The sequence below is a fragment of the Pimephales promelas genome, chromosome 1, assembly GCF_988280905.1.
Source record: "Pimephales promelas chromosome 1, fPimPro1.hap1.1, whole genome shotgun sequence".
NCBI lineage: Eukaryota > Metazoa > Chordata > Actinopteri > Cypriniformes > Leuciscidae > Pimephales > Pimephales promelas.
In genome coordinates this window covers 44,432,298-44,453,242 of record NC_142769.1, presented here as the reverse complement: position 1 = coordinate 44,453,242, position 20,945 = coordinate 44,432,298, and the positions used below count along the sequence as shown (strand labels likewise).

The window sequence follows — 20,945 nt, the reverse complement described above, 5'->3', positions numbered from 1 at the left end:
GCTTTCTTCAAATTCCACCAGATATTTGTTATAAGATTTAAATCTGAAGACCATACAGACCACTCAAGAACATTCTACTGATCTCCTGAACCAAGCTCAAGTAGATTTGGATCTATACTTTGGGATGGCTGTCCTGCAGTAAAGTCTCTGCACCAAAGGCATCAACATCTTCGCCAAAATGGCTTGATACTTCAAAGAGTTCATGATGTCCTTAGTTCATACAGTCAAGATTTCCACTTCAAATCTTCCAGTAAATCTCACGTGGGTCAATGGCACATTTATGTTTCATGCATTGCAGGGTTGAAACTTACAACCTCATGCCAAACTACTTTATGGACTGTAGATGTTACAAGATTTTACAATACCGAACAGATGCTGCTGTCTCGAGAATTTCGGATTCTGTGGTAGCACCCCCCACCTCTACAATACTAGCATAGCATAAAACGCATAAAACTTTAGTTTACAAAGACGTTAAAACTCACCGAGTGGTCTGGTGTGTTCACTGATATGCTCACACAAAAATCGCTGCAAAAGATGCTTTCCAACAGGTGTTTTACCATTCGTTGTAAAACTCTAGAGTCTAGACCTATTTTTCCGAACGCCTCACAACCGTACATTCTTCCGTTGAGAGCGTGAATAATAGACACCAGTGATGCGCGGGTCAATGTATAAACAACCCGCAACCGACCGACGTTTTCAACTACCCGCCCGCAACTCGGACCGTAAAAAAATATTGTACCCGACCCGCTTCCTGACCGCATTTTTTAAAAGTAGTAAATGCTCATCAGAGCGTTATTGGGCCATAGACGTGTAACAACACAGCATCGCAAGAAGACGTCCTACACATAACAAAGGCAAAGCCAGCACTTTCGCCATCATCTTTTATTATTTCAGCAAATGTCTCCCACACTTTTACTCTTTCTATTTGTGTATTTGCGGAGCTTCCACTCCCCAGTCTTCACCTTTTCTCTTGCCGCCTCCATCTCTCTGCAGACTGTAGTGATCATAGACATGGCCGGTTCGTGAACGAATCGTTCTTTTGAACCGGTTCTTTTTAGTGAACCGGTCGAACCAGTACACTAAATCGAACTGAATCGTTCGAAACAGTTCGCGTCTTGCGTCAGTGCTGATCCACAAGTTACTAAAGTTACTCACTTTCAGACATGCCTGACAGTCCCTCCGTATCGAAATAAATCAATATCCTGAATTTACTCCAGTAACTCCAACAGTTCACTGAACCGAGACATGTGCCACTGTTGAGAGAAGTGATGAGCACGAGCAGCTGATACTGCCGAACGCACAGGGACAGCGGTTCTCGAATCACTAGTATAGAACCGAGAACTGTTTAGACTGAGCTTGTGTGTCATCTTCGTGCCAGTTATTGCAGCCAATAATGTGTAGGGCTGTATATTTCATCAAACATTGTGTCTAGTACTATATTAATACAAATGTTTAATTGGCATCTTTTTTCAAATGACCCGACCGACCGCAACCCGAATATCATTAAAAACATTTTTGGATGACCGTAACTGCGGGTAACCGCGGGTGACCGCAGGCACCCGCTCATTTCGGATCAACCCGCGCATCACTGATAGACACTCCAGCCCAGTTGGTGGCGATAATGCACCTTTGCCAATTGCAAGCAAACCACTTGTATAGTGTAGCCTACGACACCGCGACTGCATAAGACTACAGAAAGAATACAAACTATAGCCCGACCGATAAAGGATTTTGAAGGCCGATACCGATACAAATATTTTTGGGTTTTAAAATCCGATATTCCGATATATCGGCGATATTTTATTTATTTATTTATTTTTTGTCATGCTTATTCGAGTTAAGAGAACTGATGGGGAAGTTCTTTTAATTGTTATTCAAGCAATGTATGTATTGTGACCAACTCAACGAGTGTTGCCAACAGGAACGGTGTAGAGTGCCCTCTGGTGGACAAACTATACAACTCCAACACTCATGACATGGTTCAAGCGTGTTTTGTCCGTTTTTATTTTATTTTCGAAATATTCATTTATCGGCCATTATAACTGCCGATACCGATAGTTTGGAAAATGCCTAATATCGGTCTACCGATATATCGGTCTGGCTCTACCACAACCCCATTTACGTTTCCGGCGGTGAAGTAATACCGTACATCACAGAACATACAATACAAGTCAATGGAGTTGTACAATAACTATGATAAAACCTGTTGGAAAGCATCTTTTGCAGCGATTTTTTTTGTGTGTGAGCATATCAAGGAACACCCCAGACCACTCGGTGAGTTTCACGACTTTGTAAACTAAAGTTTTATGCGTTTTATAAAGGATTTTTCCTGTGCACATATGCTACCATTGTAGAGGTGTGGGCGTGCAACCACAGAATCTGAAAATTCTTGTGACTGCAGAATTTGTCTAAAAAACAATCTTTACCATTCTATTTCATCAGAAACAATCTTAAAAACAGGGCTTTAATTGTAAAATACCGAACTTGTCCTTTAAATCAACATAAACCAACATTAAAGAAGAGTAACTACTGTCTGATTCTCTCCAGAATGAAGCTCAAGTGTAATGCATTTCACAGCGATGCTTTTCGATGTACCCATTTCAAATATTCAAAAGAAAAACATTCACCTGACCTTCAAAGAGAAGAAAGATATAACAAAGATGTGCAACACCAGAATCCACCTAAAAGGATTGCGTTTGGATATAAAGTCCAATGTTTCAATGAAGAACTTAAATCTGAGATAAACATAAAACTTCAGAAGCACGTCAAGGTCTCCTGCTCATTCCTATGGGCTGAATATACCGTTTCAAATGTTTAGGGAAGACTTGGAAAGAGCCCAATAGAAATCCCTGTTTTCATTCTCCTACTGTAAGCCAAAGATCAAAAAGCGGTGGATGAAAAAAAGATTACAGAGGAAGATGAGAAAGAGTGCGGCTCACAGGCTGTACCAATTAACGTCTTGGCATCTGTTTCCCTTTATCAACTTGAGCTTGTGTACTGTACATCCTTACACATACCAACGTGCCGATTCGAAAACCCACAAATGAAAAGCGAACAAACCTACACTATTGAAAAACAGCCTAGAATATTTTTCTGAGGACGTTCACAGGACTGAGAGTCAAATCAAAGACTGAGAGAACAAGACAAGCGACGAGAGACCACGTTCGTTCTACTAGCTTAACTGCAAGTGCTTTTGTAATATGAATGGAGCATTATTTATAACACCAACAAAGTGCATTTTTAAAATCTCACAGAGACAAATAGAGCGACTAGATTGCGTAGTTATACTAGCTGCAAATGTACATACCGTTCAAATTTCAAGTTTTGGGTCATTTTATTTAAGAAAAAAATCTTTTTTTTCCAGGAAGAATGCATTAAATTGACACGGAAGTCACAGTAAAGACACAATGTTACAAACGATTTATATTTATCAAAGTATCCTGAAGACATTTTTTATCATGGTTTCATCAAAACATCTGTACAAAAGCTGTAAAACTGTTATCAACATTGATAATAAGAAATGTGTCTTGAGCACCAAATCAGCAGCTTTACCATTAAAATAATTTTTAAGTATTAAAAAAAAACGTATTTTAAATCGTAATGATATTTCACACAATATTACTGTTTTACTGTATTGTGGTCACACAAATAAAGCATATGAATTTTTTTCCAAAAACATTTTTAAAAAATTTGCCGACCAAACTTGAATGGTAGTGTATATACAATTTATGCATTCGTGAATTTTGTAGATAAAATTAACCTAAAACGCATGCATATTCTACAATTTCCATTGAATTAAGATATTAATTATTATTATTTTGTATACTAAATTCAGCCAGAGAAAGAATTATGTTGTCTTCAATCATATATATGCATGAGTGTCGTAAATGCCAAAGGAAAATCTAGACTTTCATGACAATAAAGAAATCATGCTTGAAACATAGATGTTTTTGGAGTAAAATAGTTATAGGCTGTGCATTAGTTTTTCAATTGATGCCATAACTGTGTGCAAAATGATTATTTTTTTGAGTGATGGGAAACGTAGTTTGGTTGCACAAGTCTCAGAATAAAACATCCAGCTAAGTGAACCATATTTTCGGACATGCTTTATCCATAAAACGCAAAATACTCAACATTCACAACTAGTTGTTGATCAATAACAATTTGCTTCAATTGAAATTCTGTAAATGACACGCATCCTCATTGGAAAATTTGACGTAAAGAAAGTTTCCGACTAACTTCGCGTCAACACTAATGTGCAGATTGTCACTTGAACACAATAGATTGCATCAATTAAATGACTAATGAGCATCTTTCCCTCTACATTTTGCTGCATTAGCGCTACCACTAAAAGCTAGAGCTAAAAGCTTTCAGTCTTTATCAGGAAGTGAAAAAGAGAAAGAGAGAAAGAAAGAAATATGGAAATCGCATTTTATTCCAACCAAAACCACTTCAACACGCTTTTAAACTCAGAAGTAGGAACTTGAAGGAAGGCAGCATTATTCACACAGATCTCCATTCAGTCTGCCAGAAGTAGTGGATGTTGGGAGGGGAGAGATTAGAATCAATGCAGTCGGGGATGAGGGCGACAATACAATCCACTGAGCCGGCCACCTTATGCACGCTTGTAAGGGGTCTATGGCAAAGGTTTTAGTGTCAACAGGAAAGGGGGTAAGTGAATAAATGCCCATGTGAGTAAGAAAGAGAGCCACGGTGATAAAGGCTATTGTCTTAACCTTTCTATATTGGGTGTTGGCAGGGTCAGAGAGAATAGGCACTTACAATGGACAGGATGTCATATAAACTGGCAGTTGTTTTTTTTCCCCATCTGAGTCTTGTGGATATGAACACGAGCAGAAGGAACAACAAAGTGAAACACAAGCAGAAATATTTCAGAATTTTAAAAACTTCTATAATTTAATATTGCATTTTCTTCACACAGTGAAATTACATACTCGAAATGCTGGAGAACATCTGCTTATAATCAATCATATATACAATTTTAATTTGTAAACACTTTTATATTAGAATTAGTATGTATAATTTGCTAAAAGTCTCACATAAAAAGTATTTTGCTATTAAACAAAATAACAGCTCTAGATTTATAAATCATTCAGATAAAATGCTCACGAAATGAAAAAACAAAACAATATTGTGATAAATAAATATAAAAAAATCCTCAGTATTTCCAAATACAAAAACATTATATATATATATATATATATATATTAGGGCTGTGCAAAAATGAATTGCGATCAATTGCATCCAAAATAAAAGTCTGTGTTTACATAATATATTTGTGTGTGCATAATGTGTGCAAAATAAAATGTGTTATTCATTTATAAAATATTTATATAATATAGATTATGTCTATATATATATATATATATATACAGAATTTAAGTGCAAATAATTCTTAAATATATACACGCATGCATAGGTATTTATATATACAAAATAATTATATACAGCACACACAAATATATTATGAAAACAGAGACTTTTATTTTGGATGCGATTAATCGCAATTAATTTTTGCACAGCCCTAATATATATATATATATATATATATATATATGCAATAATGTTATGACATCCACCTACATAAATCCATTGCCGTAATCTCAGGATCTCTGATACTAAAATAAACAACATTGAAATCCAATAAACGAAATGAACGGGAGAGTCACATGAGGTCCACTAGTGCATGGCATCTTATGTTTGCACTGTGCATATAAAATCCCTGGTGTGTATGACGAACGACGGCCTGGACAACAGCAGAAGTACTATGTTGCTCGTTTCACGGGTAATTAGATTCATGAACTGTCCTAGTTCTCATTATAGCTAATTCTCTCTCTCTCTCTCTCTCTCTCTCTCTGGCTGCTTGGTCCCAAGACTGATGGATTGAGGGGGGCTGCGGTGCGGTATGTAAGTCGTGGCCCGGTGCAGGGAAGGTTAGCGCTTAACATATGTGCGTACACGTAAACAAACACCGGCTCCATTTGACGTCCTGTCAGCACAGACCTCTGCCTTTCTAATCACAGATCATCGATGTTCACCATATGTTTCCCTTCACCTTTTCAGATTGATGCCAAGCAGTTTTTTCCTACGTCGGTGCGGTTTAAATCTGAAGAAAGAAGGCAGGAGACATAAAAACACGTTTTGGGGCACAATTAGCAGAGCGCGGCTACACGATGACCTCTGACACGAAAGGAGAAAAGAGTCATTGAAAGCCGAGAGGGGGCCGCTACCCCTCCGTCACCCCGCCCCGCCGCTGTGGGTCTGTCTGTCTGGCGGTCATGGCCGAGGGTCTGTGCAGCGTACCCAGACATGGCCCGCTAATTAATGTTGACAAGACGCCACTCCCCCCGGTCAAGGGTCACCTTGCAATCACTGACAAGTGCAGGTAGTGTCTGCCCCTGGAAAGACGACACAAAGCTTCCCAGACGACCTCCTCCGACCCTCCCTCTCCTGTTGGGCCGCTCCTCCCCCCTACTCTAGTACTCGCAGTGATTTCTACCCCCATAACCGCCCCCCACCTCCTCCTTGAACAGAGGGCAAAGTGTTTTTTCTTCTCCTTCCACTGTGCATCTTAAACACGCAAAGCAGACTCCATCCCATTCATGCACTCAATGAAAGGAGGAAGTACAAAAAAAGATTGACATAAAGAAAAAAAAGGGAGGAAAGAGTTTCTTTAATTTAAAGAAACACACACACACACACACACACACATGATTTTTTAAATTAAATATTGTCCAACTATACATATTACATACAAATATGTTTCACACTTGCTCTAAATATGTATAATCATAATATATATATATATATATATATATATATATATATATATATATATATATATATTAGTGGTGTCAAACGATTAAAATAATTAATCGCGATTAATCGCATTAATGTCATAGTTAACTCGCGATTAATCGCACATTTTTATCTATTCTAAATGTCACTTGATTTCTTTTTGTCCCATTATTTTTTTCTCATTTTAATGCTCTTATTAACATGGAAAAGTGGATCGGCTTGCTTTGTGCAAATGTTTTTTTATTGAAAACAACATTGGCATATACTGTGTTCAACTTCACACTTGGGGCAAATCATCTCTCACACAATGTAACACTGTCCATCAATAAAAGGGTGAAAGAAATACTGACGAGGTCCTGATATTGACGAGGGGGTGGAGAATTCGCATCAGCTGTGTGTGTGTGTGTGTGTGTGTGTGTGTGCTTGGCCATCATCAAGTGGTGTTTAAGACTGGATGTGCTGCGATGATGATAGCTCAGTTCACAACGACAAAACACACAGATCACTTTGGTCTTGTCAATGGAACTATTTGGCAACTTTCTAAAAGTAAAGTTTCCATTCAGAATCTTATTGGCATCCATTTCTGCGTCTCGCGCTCGTCATCCACTCAAAATGTAACGTTAACCAACTATTTGGCCGGCTCGCAAGCCCAAACGAGTGTGTGTGGCGTGCCTGTTGTTTTTTTTCCGGTCTAGCTAGATCCGCTTGCGCTTTGGCCGACGAAGTAACAAAACGTCCTCGAAATGAATGGGTTTCATAGAGCAGCGCCCCACATTCCACATCCTGTTGCAAAAGCATGTGAACAAAACGCCAATGTTTGTAAGGCCAAAAAGACGGTTGATTGCGCGATAAAAAAATTGACGACGTTAAAATGGGTTTGCGTTAACGCCGTTAATAACGCGTTTAACTGACAGCCCTAATTTACATAATATAATAAATTATTATAATATATGGGGTGATGGCGCAGTGGATAAGACACATGCCTTTGGTGTGAGAGACCTGGGTTCGAATCCACTGTGAGACACCAATGTGTCCCTGAGCAAGACACTTAACCCCTAGTTGCTCCAGAGGCATGCGACATTTTTCGAGTGTCAGTACTTTATCTGCACTACGTTGTATATTGAAATTAATACTTAATTACATTGGAGTAAAAGTAATTCTAAGTTTTACTTAAGTACAAGAAATTACTACATTTCTAAATTTACTTGAGTATCAAAGGTAAAAAAAAAAATTGGACCATGGACTTTTATTTATGAAACGTAGTGCAGTAAAAAGTACGACATTATGCTTTGGAATGAAGTGAAGTAAAAGTTTTCCAAAGAAAAACACTCTGATAAAGTAAAAATACTCCACTACTTTCCACCTCTGCAGTAAAAGTAAGTATTTTGCAACTACATGTCAATTAAGTCTCAGTTAAGTATTAGTAGACTGTTCGATTAGGGTTCGAGTTAGCAAAAATGACATAGGCTGCGTTCACACTGCAGGCTGAAATTTCCCAATTCCGATTTTTTTTGCCCCTGTGCGACCTGTATCTGATCTTTTCATGACAGTCTGAACGACACAGATCCGATCTTTTCAAACGTGACCCAGGCCAATTGGGTATGTGGTCCAAATCCGATATGTATCCGATCTTTGGAAATGCGACTTCAATCTGAATGGCCAGGTCACATGTATCCGACCCGCACGTTGATATTGATATGCGACAAACGTCATAATTCTGTGTTGAAGTAGGCGGGAATGAGAAGATTGTAATTGTTCTGGCTCTGTTGGGTAAATAACTTTAATATTGCTAAACGAGCTACACTGTTGACATCCATGTTTAGCTACTTCCGCAAACAACAAGTGACGTCGTTGACCATTGAGTACTCTTCTGGGTCATTTCACGTTCACGTTCACAAAGATCACAAAAGGTCGCTTTTAATTGGAAATGTGAACGGCCTTGCAAAAAAAAAATCAATTTAAAAAAAAAAAAAAAAAAAAAAAAACGGAATTGAGCATTAAGCCCCTGCAGTGTGAACGAAGCCATAATGTCCGTTGGGGACCAATAAAGTGTTAGCAGATATTAAGCAGAAGTCAACTAATACTCTTATGACTGCTAGTTGACATGTAGTTGCAAAGTTACTTATAGTAAGTAGAATGTCTAAACTGGACCATCGAAATTAAGTGTTCAAATATACTGATAATACACACACACATAATTATTAATCGTATTTATGTTCACACAGAAGTCAAGCCAACTAGTTGTCCAGTTGCATTCACACAGCACAGCACAGGTTTTCTGAGAATGTGGTCGTGGGTCCTGAAGTTTTACAGATGTGAGTTGAGAAAGCGGTTGTCATTCCCGTTAATAACCAAACTGTGTGTGGACGCAACCGTATAAAGGACTAAAATACCTAGGAATGACAACCATGTTCTGCTGCTGTGTAAAAGTGGACTTAGATTATTAATCTTAATCTTGAAACAGGCTTGTTGTGACCAAAAATACAATACAATTTATGAAAGAAGAAATTAATAAAGAACTTCAAAACTTTTGAAAAAAAAAAAAAGTAATTCAGTTACATACAGCTCTTTTTTTTTTTTTAGAAATGTGTAAAGTGAGTGTGAGAGTGTGAGAACTAAGATAATAATTTGGCACAAAAACAACAACAACCTTTCCAGTAAATCCTAATTAGCCCTGAAGAAATCACTAAGACCCATTTATTCAAGAATAAATAATTAATGCATAAGGGAAAAACAAACAAACAAATACCAAATAAGAGTTTTATTCTGAAATAGCCATTTCCTTAAACTTCCCCAGTCGTTTGTGGTTTAGCAGTCATGTCTGACCATACGCTGAAGGATTAATGTGAGTGGGTATTTACTTAGCTGTACTTGGAGAACAAAACTGTAAAACCTCCCTTTGTGGACTCCCTGAAAGCTCAAAATGAATCAAACAAAGTAAATAATAAAACTCTAGTAAATACAAGTAGCTTTCTATGAAACTATAGAAGTCTAAACATCTGTGTGTGTGTCGAGAAGATCTCGAACAGTAGCGGCTGTCACTGACCCTTCGCCTGAAAGAGAGAATGTGACGGAGGAGTAACCGAGGAGAGCAGGGGGGGTCGGATGATGAGCCAATGATGGAAGAATGGAGTGTGTGAGTGTATATGTGAGAAGGGCTGCGGGAGGTTTTTGAGGGGGAGCTCTGCGTCCCGTCACACTCCGTGGGGCAAAGGTGATGACAAATGCGCCATTTAAAACTCACTCAGTCAACCGAGCGACTCAGCCTGGGAAAGCCATTCACACACACACAACACACAGAGAGACCCTCCCCCTCAGCCTGTAGGCTCCATAAAGTCTGTATGAAGTCCGACTGCCTAAATCCCCCAGTATCAGTAACCTGACTACATTACGAGCCCCGCTTTAAGCCCACGGCTCAGTCGGGGAACCGTAGAGCGCTTGGGCTCTAAGTCCAACACCTGGTGCCACCATTTCAAAGTTCCCTTAACTAAAATGACCAAACCACCAGGGACACATAACACTCACACCTTCTCACTCGCACAGGTTTCAGAATGAGTCCAAAATCTGAACAACCTGCTCTAGTCACTAATTGTGAAGGGCAGAATAAGAAGCTACCATAATATTAAACCTCATCCTGAACCGTTCATGCTATGGACATGACGTATGCCTCAAATCAAGTCTTCGAGACTTTTATCTGATGAAAGACAAAACAGGTCAAAACAGAACCATTCAGTGTCATATCTAGGGGCAAGTATGTTTTAGACACTTAGTGTTGGGATCTTGACTTGATTTGTATTTTACTGTACAACTGTGAAATTACAATAATAATATTTATAACTGCGTTTCTTAAAGGGATAGTTCACTTTGAAATACATTTTTGGTATGTTTTAGCTTACCCGAAGGGCATCCAAGATGTAGGTGTCTGTTTCTGCAGTATTTTCAATTTTGATATTTTTAGGTCAAACCGTTGTTGTCAGTCATATAATGGAGGTCTATGGTCACCACCTCAAAGAGCATGCACATAGAAGTCCAGATTAAACATGCTTTAATGACTCGTAAATGTAAGTACACATTGATGGCCCAAGACACGAAACGAGCAGTTTGTGTGAGAAAACGAACAGTATTTATATCGTTTTTACCTATTGTAACCACAGCCACATCCAAGTGATCTGAGGGCGCAGCACTTTGTGGCTGTGATTACAAGAGGTAAAACGATACAAATACTGTTTGTTTTCTCACACAAATCGCTCGTTTCGTGTCTCAGGCCATCAATGTGTACTTACATTTGTGAGTCATTAAATCATGTTTAATTTGGACTTCTCTGTGCATGCTCTTTGAGGTGGTGACCATGGACCTCCATTATATGACTGACAGACATAACGGTTTGACCTAAAAATATCAAAATTGAAACTACTGCGGAAACAAAGACACCTACATCTTGGATGCCCTTATGGTAAGCTAAAACATACCAAAAAATAATTTCAAAGTGAACTATCCCTTTAAACCATTGAGCTTTTATTTTGGCTGCAAACAACCGCCCAGAACACTCTAGCATCTTGGCGGTGAGTTTTGCCAACTTAGTCAAATTTAGAAACTCATAATGATAAACTCTTGCAAGGGTTAAGGGCCTGCTCTACTGTCAATTTGTCAAATTACTAAGAAGCTATAATATGCAAGGAATGTCGGCGCGCTTAAAATAACGGGATTGGATGTCTCGAATTCAATATTTTCCAGCAGTTATCAAACATACAGAGAGAAGCGATCATTTCTTTCTCTGGTTCTGTGAGGTCTTTTTCCACACACTATCAATCACTCTATGCTCAGATAAGGGGCGAGAGAGACAGATATTATGAACGGCTCAGGATTACTCTTACTGCATATAAGAACAGTGGACGAGGATAAGTGTGTTCGTCTGCGAGTACGTGCGAGCGCCAGGGCAAGTGCTTGTGGATGGAGGGGGATTTTCACATTATCATACAGAACTGGACGTGGGCTAAGGGCGCTGGGCCAACACAAACGAGAGAAGAGCCTGGCGCCTGCACCACCAGCCTCGTTTGAGCCACAGAGAAATATTTACCCAACACAGCCGAACAGGGCTTAGACTAGAGTCGAATGCACTAAGTAAAGTTAGGATCGAGCGAAATCATTCAAGATCTGGAGGATTTTCTAATAAGCTATTTTTTGTCAATCTTTGAACTTGGTATTGCAGTACTTCTACTAAATTGGCTTCATAATAAGATCAATTATGTTTTAGTATTGTCATATTACTGTCGTATTAACATAAATAAACCAAATACTTGACATATTTAATTAATAAACATGCATTTAGAATGTAAACTATGAAGCTATGTCAATTAAACAATAATATAACTATAATACATTTATTATTTAGAATATATTATTTTATTATAAATTATATTATAAAGTGTATATATATACATATATGTGTGTGTGTGTGTGTGTGTGTTTATATATATATATATATATATATATGCATGTGTGTTATATGTTTATATATACACACACACACACTCTATAATTATATAAATTATAAACACACTTATATACATATAAATTATACACACACATACATATATATATTAAGCCTGTCAAATGATTAATCGCACACAAAATAAAAGTTTGTGTTTATATAATATATGTGGGTGCACTATGTATAATTATTTTATATATATAAATACACACACATGCTTGTATATATTTAAGAATTTCTTTCATGTACATACTGTATAGATTTATATATATACTTTATATTATATAGAAATATAAATATTTTATATATAAATAATATTTTTTTCTTAAATATACAGTACATGCATGTGTGTATTTTTATATATACAAAATAATTATACACAGTGCAACAACATATTTTATGAAAAACACAAACCTTTTTTTTGCATGTGATTAATCGTTTGACAGCCCTAATATATATATATATATATATATATATGTGTATGTATGTGAGTGTGTGTGTACTTATATTATAAATAAATGTATAATATTTATAGAATTTTATTCAACAATAAAACGATTAGGATATGTCAACTTGCTAATTACCATTCCTCTTTTGTAGCCTGGCTGCGCCCTCCTACGCACTTCCGCTCAATTTCATTTTACTTCAGTACTACGTCTGGGATCGCTCCATATCCTTAGGTTTCCAGAAATCAATTTTTTGTAGGACCAATCAGCGAATAGAGGGAGTGGCTGAGAAAGATGACGTTGATGTAAGCGCGTCAGTTTGAGTTCAGTAATGGCAGCGGAGAAAGACGTGAGAAAAGCTATTCGGTCCGTTGTTGGAAAAGAAACTGCCGAATATACAGAATTTAAAGCCGGATTGTTATCGTCTCACCTCTTGTTGCACAACTGAGGACCAAGTGAAGGAGGCAGAAAGTTAGGAAGTTTGTGCTGGGCAGCTCGTGCACGATGACCGACGGACGGTTTAGCCTGGTGTTTGGATTCGGAAGCCCCGAGTCCTGGCTGCTAAACTATGGTTGAAGATCCGCTCAGGAGTCATGTCAGTCGCTCATATTCCCAACAGTAAATTTACTGATTCTTGTGATGAATAGAACATTTTGAGCCCCTTTGTGCACTCGTGCAGGAGGTTGGTGTGTCAGTTTTACATGTTGTAAATCATACAAATTGGTTGTGATTTTTTTTTTTAAATAATTGTCATAAATAAAAATGTGAAAAACCATACTTTGAAGATATTTGATTTTCAATTTTAGATGGCAATGGTTGATTTGTTTTACTAAAAAAAAATAAATGCCACATAAAAATGTACAAACACATACTTTGAAGACCACAATCATTCACTGTAGCTGCTACAGCATTTGCGGCAGATCAGAAAACGACCACAGCGGCGTATTTGTAATGATTAGACACAGCTTCCACCGTTGAATGAATATATCACTGTCCTTCGTGTCAAATATACATTTCGAATTAATAATTGTTCCTAGATTACCAAAACCTGCGGCGCTCGTTGACTGAAATCCTATTGTAAACATAATCCTCTGATCATTCGGACTTGTTGTTTCCACCCATACGTCACTCACGACACCCCGTTAGCGATTGGCTATGGCAGATCGTGAGTGACTTTGGGCAGATCCAATAGATTTGAACTTTAATAGTGAACCCGCCTACAAGGAAACGTTTCTCAATGGAGCAGTTCCAGACTCTATGTGGAAATGAAATGAACTAGAGTCTGGTTGAACCAGGCTACCTCTTTTGACCTGTACTAGACAAAATAAGAAAAATAAAATAAAATAAAAAAATATATACCAGCCAATTTCATTCCATTTTTCAAGTTGCATTAGTCAGGATATTGTTCTAAATACTGTTTTTTATTGCATCTTTCAGGCAACTACTTATTGTGCCCACATCAAAAACATGCCAGAAATATTCTTCTGAAGTCTAAAGGGATAGCATCTCATAAGAGAGTATTAGGGTATGTCAAAACCCCTGGGGAGTGGCGTTGGTCTTGCGCCCAGATTGACAACCAGAAGGACTCACCCCATCTGAACTGTATCACGTGACCATTTCGGCAACAACACTGGCAGACGGGTCAGGCCGTGAGGGGGATTACAGCTAGCATGAAGCTTTAAAAAGCCAGACAGACACCCCCCCCACCCTTCTCCTTAAAACCGGAGTACCATGACCCCTCAATATGGCTTTCACTCATAGCGCCCCATCTAAAGGCATTCATCAACCCAAAAATACCCAAAAAGACACTAGCGGCTTGGGCGAATGTTTGTTCTGAAATAGCGTAAAAGGTCAATCAATTTATTGAATCAGTTTGATCTGATTCATGGAAATGAATAAAACTTACCAAATTCACATTGATCTTAAAACTCTCACATCTTACAAGTCCAGGACAACAAGGATCGCGAAAGTAGTCTATTGACATACGAAAGTTTTTATGAAATATAAAACTCAATTCTACATGAACATTTTTTGAATAAATATAGAATTTCTTAGGTTTGTAATTGCATGCCTAAAGCCTAGTTCACACTACGTGATTTTAAGCCCGATTTAAGCCCGATTTGCAAATCGTTGAGTCGCCGACAAGTCAGGGTGTTATCGCGTGCAAATCGCGGGCGATTAGCGGACGATTAACGCTCGCCAATCAGTTAGTGTGAAAGAGCCAACAACGCATCAAAGACAGCTCGCAGACAGCTCGCAGACAGGTCACCGAGCTCAGAAAAATATCTAGCATGCTAGATATCTCGAGCAGTCGCGCGACTCAATCTCAGTGATGTCATGAGTACAGCCAATCATAGCAACGCATGGGTTGAGGACACCAGGTAAATCTTACTTTTTCTTTTTTGCATTTTTTTTTTCTCAGAGCATGTCGTCGAGCAAACAGTGTGCAGCACTAGTTTCTGTCTGACGTCCATATTCGCGTGTTGTGTTCTTCTCTGCAGTTTCGCGTCATTTCTGGTTCGTTTTATTGCGTGGTTTTTCGTGACAAAACATGGTTTCTAGACCAGATAGAATCGTGTTGTTGTCAACTCGTTATTTGGTTGATTATTTTCAGGATTTAGACCGTATTATAGTACTGAAACAGCTCTCATTGAGTCACAAATGATATGCTCTTATCATCCGATCGTGGTTGTATCTCTATGTAGTGCGTTGTTAACTCGTGTAGTGAGTTACCTCCTGTTGTGGATCAATCACGTTGTGTTGTGTGGTGTGAACAGCTAAACAACTTGAACACTCATGATTTCACTGAGAGCAAGTCATGTAGTGTGAACTGCACAGTTCAGCCCGACATTTTAAAATCATGTAGTGTGAACTAGGCATAAGTTGCCAGTTTCTAAACCTTGGTCTATGAAAAGTGGATGTACATGTCTACAATTGAGTCTTTTTCACTTCATATTTTCTAGTCCTTAAATTTCCAAGGTTTTATGCTGTTGTGTGGGTTTGTTTGTGGAAGTGGTTCTCTGGGGTCAGACCAGGGTTTGATCTCGGGGAGCAGACAAAAGCATCAGGATGTTCCTGAACAAAAGGCCACTTCCTGAAAGATGTCTGGGTTCCCAGTCACTGTGTACACATGAGCTTGCCAGAATACACACTTACAGCCTTTGAACCTTTATCATTACATCTATATTTAGCTGTAAGTAACTTCATTTTTACTTTTTTTTATTTTTCATTCTCTCAACAAAAAACTAAAATAATCAAATACACTGTTGTTCAGATGTCTGCTGTCGGTAAGACAAAGAAATGACAGTAATAATGGCTGCTGAAAATTCAGCTTGGCCATCACATAAATAAATGACATTTTTAAAATATATTCAAAAAGAAACCAGTTATTTTAAATAGTAATAATATTTCACAATATTACTGTTTTTGCTGTATTTTTAATCATATAAATGCAGCCTGGGTAAGCATTAAGGCCAATTTATACTTCTGCGTAGGGTGCGCGCAGTATGTACGGCGTAGCATACGCACAGACGCGTCCCATTGCGCGTACCCTTCGCCGTCGCCTGACGCGCACCTCCTCAAAAATGTAACTACACGTCGCGACGACGCAGACCGCAAGATCGGTGATTGGTCGGCTTGGTAGCATCGCATTTCCTCCTACGCATTTCCGCACGTACCTTCTCACGCATTTCTATCACTGTCTATGATTTCCACACGTACCATCTCCTCCGACGTCTTCTCTCATTTCTGCCTTTCAGTTTTAGTAATTTCACTAAAGTGAACTGTTTTTCCACCTCAATCAGCTCCAACTCCAACATGATCCACTCTCTTTCAATCGCTATTGCTTGTAGTACCCTAGCCGCGAGGAATCTAAACACAGTGGAACATTAAAACTCTCCGCCGCCAACTAGCGTTTCGGAGCAGTACTGCAGAGCAACAAGACCTGAACGCAGAAGTATAAATGCTCATAACGGCGTCGCCTACGTGCGTAGCCAACGCCGCACATTACGGCGTACCCTCGACGCATAAGTATAAATTGGCCTTTAGAGACTTCTTTCAAATCTTTCTGATGCCGCATTTTTAAATGGTAGTGTACGTTGACATTTTCTGAAGCATGAACTTTCAAAAATGAAAATGACAAAGCCAGGAGTTTTTTTGTCCTTTAAAAGATTCAGCTTTTAAGACTCTAAACCATAGGCTGTAAATGTTAGAGTATTCACAGCTGCTAACTTCGACTTCTCAACACACATCTTTCTGGACTTAAGACAGGTGTGTTTCACACTGGTACATGCCAAACAGATATTTCTGATTGAAGATAGACTAGGTCGTGCATGCTCTGGCCTGTGGACGTGTGGCTAGACGGACAGCCTTATAGTTCTGTTGGAGAATCTCATGCTCCTTGTCACCCTAGCATAAAGCCTACACTCAAAAAATGGTGCTAAATAGCACTAAAAGTGGTTCATTGGCTTGTAATCATAGGGGAACCACTTATATTTGTCATATGGTGCTATGTAGAACCATATGAGGTGCCATAGAGCACGTTAACAACCTCAGAGAACCACTGAAGAACCAAACTGGGCTTAACAGGTTCTTTAAATGGCAGTGGTGCTATATAGCAAAGAACCCATAAAGAACCGCTAAAGAACCTTTTTTTTTAGATTGTAAAGCATACTTCAGTTTTTACACGTACAATAGGGTCCACGACACGTACAGTGCATGTGACCAGATTTTATATTTTTGTACATGCATATGCGCGTTGAAATTGTTTTGCACTAATTGGTTGTTCCACAAGGTGGCAACACTGCCCCAAGCCACTGTTTCACAGAAGAAAACTAAAAAGACGGAACAACAACAGAGGCTAACATTGACAAGCGCTTGTGTGAGGGGGTTGTGAGATAGCCACAACTTTAGTTTAAAATGAACACTGAACAAAGAAAAAACTTTTTATAGCATGTCGACTGCCTGCGTTCACACACGCTATCAAAAGTTGCATGCTTCCAAAGGCTACGCACTTGACTGTATGCATATGTAAGCCCACGCGTAAAAAGCTAAGTACACTTTGGTTTAAAGGTGCAGTATGTAATATTGACAGCTAGTGGTTGAAATGGGTACTGCAGCCCAAATTCTAAATATTGGAGAGCGTTGTTTTCCCGCCTCCTCCTCAGATTCGACGCTCATGCTGGTTGCCAGTTTGAGGACCAGCAAAGGGAGCGAGCACATTTGATAAATGGAAGGCAACGAGCCTTATGCTGAGATGATGAGTTATAATACGCCTCTGGTCGTAGATCTTTTTAGATGGATGCCGAGGCTTTTTAGGTGGGGTAGAATCTGCAATCTCTAACCTAGACTGTTTGCTGGCTTCCATGGCTGCAATATGCTGCGTTTTCTGCCCACTGGAAACTAGTGGTGTTGAAATACTATTGGGTAATTTGGCAGTGGGCGGAATCACACAGACCAAAACAAAAACAGAGTTTAGTTGAACACAAAATACGATATTTTAAAGAATGCTGGTAATCAAACCCGCCATTGACTTCCATAATAGGAAAAATCCTATGGAAGTCAATGGGGCTCATCACCTGTTTGATTACCAACATTCTTTAAAGCTACACTGTGTAACTTTTTTAGTTTATTCTTAGCTAAAAACACTTAGTTCTTTCAAAAATATATGTGCTAATTAATGTATATTCTCTTCGTTCAAGTAATAAAGTATTCTCGTGAGTGTGTAATATGCCATTGAAAATACATACGGGTAAGGGGTTCTAATGTCGGTCGCCATGTTGCCCCTCCATCTTGAAAGTACATTAGCCAAAGAGGGACATCCCCGTTAATTCAAGCTTCGCCTTTTGTGTAGTTAACACTCATGGACGAGGTCGAACTGGAAGCCATGTTAATCTTGGACTACACTGGCCACCGTAGGAGTTCAAACGAAATCGGAAATGAGAGGAACAGAAACTAATATTCACTGGATGGTCATATACCTTTTCACCGCTAGACGGGGGTAAAAATCACACAGTGTAACTTTAAAATATCTTATTTGTGTTAAACAGAGGAAATAAACTTAAACTGGTCCGGAACAACTTAAGGGTGAGTGAGTGATACAAAATTGTCATTTGTATGTGTACTATCCCTTTAATATAGACACTATTTAGTCATCCTTGTGTCATTCCAAACCCGCAAGTCTTATTTCTTCTGTGGAACGACAAATTAGACATTTTGAAGAATCTCAATTTCATGAAATATGCATCACAAAGCATGATAATTCAGATCCACATGACATATGCAATATATTGTAAGTCTTCTGAAACCTTATGAAATTTAAAGGGATACTCATTTTACAACTCCCACAGAGTTAAACAGTTGGGTTTTACCATTTTCGAATCCATTCAGCCGATTTTCTGATATTTAGAAGAATATCAGTAACCAAACATTTTCTGGTCTCATTGACTTCCATAGTAGGAAAAAAATATACTATGGAAGTCAATGAGACCAGAAACTGTCTGGTTACTGATATTCTTCTAAATATAAAAAAAAAAATCGGCTGACTGGATTCGAAAACGGTAAAACTCCTATTTCCAAAAAAAAGTGGAGTATCCCTTTAAGTTATTCACTGCAGTGTTATACTAGAATGAAAATGAAAACTAGCATGCAAATGCGAAGAATATTGATAAATGCTACAGTGGTAAGCAAATAACAAAAATGAAACCGGTACTGAAACCATTCTGATTTTCCTTTTACAAATACATTTAACAGAACAGGTTCATGCAATACTACAAAATAAAATCATCTTTTTTTATATCTCTGACAATTTCAAGAACAAGATCCTGGTGTGAAGTTGTATTTAATTCCTGAAGCATGTCTGCACATCCTGTGCTCCCATCAATGCTGCTTTCTGATTTCTTCTGCATTTCCCCCCTTTTCCGACACCTGTCCTCATGCTCTCTCACAGCCCTTCCTCCGTCACCGTTTGCCTCTACATCTCAAACTAAGCATGTCATTACTGTCTCCATCTGTCCATCAAGCTAGCTTTATAGATATCATTCTTTTCTTTTAGACCTCTTTCTCTCCCTTTTCACTCTCGGGAATGAGTCAGCAGCGCTTGGGGCGAACGGCTGGTCTGCAGTCACCAAATTCTTCAGCGACTTATGTTACAGATTCAATGGTGTGACAATATGGTAATACAAATTAGCAGGCTTCTCAAATGTCTCGGCCAGATGAGCCGCACGCCGCACCGGGGCCACCCAAAGCTTTCATAGCGAGACCTCACGCTAGCGGTCAGAGTGACCTCCTCACGGCCATCTGTGTGTGTGTGTGTGTGTGTGTGCTGCGTTTTCACAGTATCCACTCCCCGGCCCCCTCCCCCGTTTCCCACAAGACCCCACGCTGTCACAACAGACATTTAGCAGCTTTCACGCTAAAGGGCCACAGGGGGCTTCCTTCCTTCCTTCTCCACTTCCTCCCTCTGTTTTCCGCTTCCCCACCGTCCGTTTCGCTACATTTTGCGGGATGCCCTCTATAACCCCCTCTTTAACTCCATTTCACAGCTAATTATAGACAAAAACAAGCCCGCACAAGAGGTGAACCTTACAATGGCTCTTGAGAGGGGGAACACAGAGGAAAACAAGGGACAAGACACAAAAATAGAAAACGCCAGGAAGCATTAAAGATGTTGTGGGGGATAATTATAGTTCAGGGCCATTTTATCTTTTTAGATGGTTGCGAAGGAAACAGGAAGTAGGGCAGAGGTGCAGGTAAATAGGCTGCCCAATAGAGTGAATTCCCAGAGCAGCGCTAGAAAAACACACAGGTTCCAAGAGGATCAGAGCATTCGAGGAAATTTAAACACACAGGGATGGAGTATGGGAATGACGCAGAGGTGCTTTCTCACGCCGTCTTGTTTACTAGTTTGCAGTGGCATCAGAAACTTTATAGTTCACTTTAAAATAAAACAAAAAAACTTTTTCACCATCTTTTCTACATGGACTACTAAACTAATATTAACTAATAATGTCCAAAAAATCTAATATTTTAAATCTAGTATTCTAGGCCACATTGTATATATATAATATAATGCGTTGTTAATGTCGTAACTGCAGTCGCTCACAAAACTGACATAAAAGTCTTCCTAAATTACTCACAATATTTACTCACTAAAGGAAAAAAAATTCAAATTCTGTTAATCTATAAATTTG

At 38.8% G+C, this 20,945-nt stretch overlaps 1 protein-coding gene across 1 annotated transcript in view; it reads right to left on the bottom strand.

Moving 5' to 3' along the window:
* mpped2a (metallophosphoesterase domain containing 2a) overlaps positions 1 to 20,945 on the bottom strand; it is a 73,333-nt gene that overhangs the window by 20,683 nt on the left and 31,705 nt on the right. The gene's annotated exons all lie outside the window — the stretch shown is intronic.